Here is an 899-nt window from a genome sequence, read left to right as displayed (position 1 = left end):
CAAAAAAAAAAAAAAAAATCCATGATATTGCAATTATGGATGAATAAGATTATTCCTTGTCCTTCAAAGTTTGCTAATGATCTTTATAGTCTTGTGGAAAATGATGCTGACCAATGTAGATTTACAGGAGATAGCAAGAATGGTGGTTAAAGAGGTGAGTCATGAACCACTCACTTTTCATATTGCATCTCCAATGGAGTGGTAGGATCAGCTCACCCAACCACAAAACCAACATCAAAGGCTTTTCCATTAGAAGGAATGGTGGTTGAAAGTGGGGGGTTAAGGGCTAGGGAGGGAGTGGGTAGAGACAAATATAAGGCGGGGGAGGGGCGTCGAGGGGATGGAGTCAAGGAGGCCTGAGGCGAGGGGTGGGGGATTGAAGGGTGGGGATCTATAAGGGCAGGCACATGGAATGGGAAGGGGGGATTTGTAGGGATGAAGTGGATCAAGGGAAAGGGGAGTTGTGGACGGGTGAGGGAGAGGAGAGAGAGGGGGAGTTGGCAAGGGAGGGGCCAAGGAGTTACTTCTCAAGGTAACAAAGGCTCGCAATAGGGGTGGTGTAGAACTAACATGGCACTAGGGGTGTGCGGGGTAGGGTATGGGTGGAGAGGATGAACAAAAAGCAGGGGGAGAAATGGCTGCAAGCAATGGCGATAGAGGGGTAGCAAAGGCAAGGAAGGGAAGATAGGGAAGTTGCTAGATAGGTGCTTCGGGAATAGGGATGGGTTGGGGCAGGGGAGGAGATGAGTGGCATCGATGCATTGTAGTGGAGGGAGAGAGAGAAACAACTGACAGGTTGGATGGCTGAGATGTTGGAACTTGAGAGGGGGAGCCAATGATCAATAGAATATGTTAACATGTAATATTACACTACACAACCTTCATGTGTGCATCATTTT

This window comes from Macadamia integrifolia, chromosome 1 (assembly GCF_013358625.1).
Source record: "Macadamia integrifolia cultivar HAES 741 chromosome 1, SCU_Mint_v3, whole genome shotgun sequence".
In the NCBI taxonomy this organism is placed as follows: domain Eukaryota; kingdom Viridiplantae; phylum Streptophyta; class Magnoliopsida; order Proteales; family Proteaceae; genus Macadamia; species Macadamia integrifolia.
The sequence above is the reverse complement of the archived record's forward strand: the minus strand, read 5'-3'. Positions refer to the sequence as shown.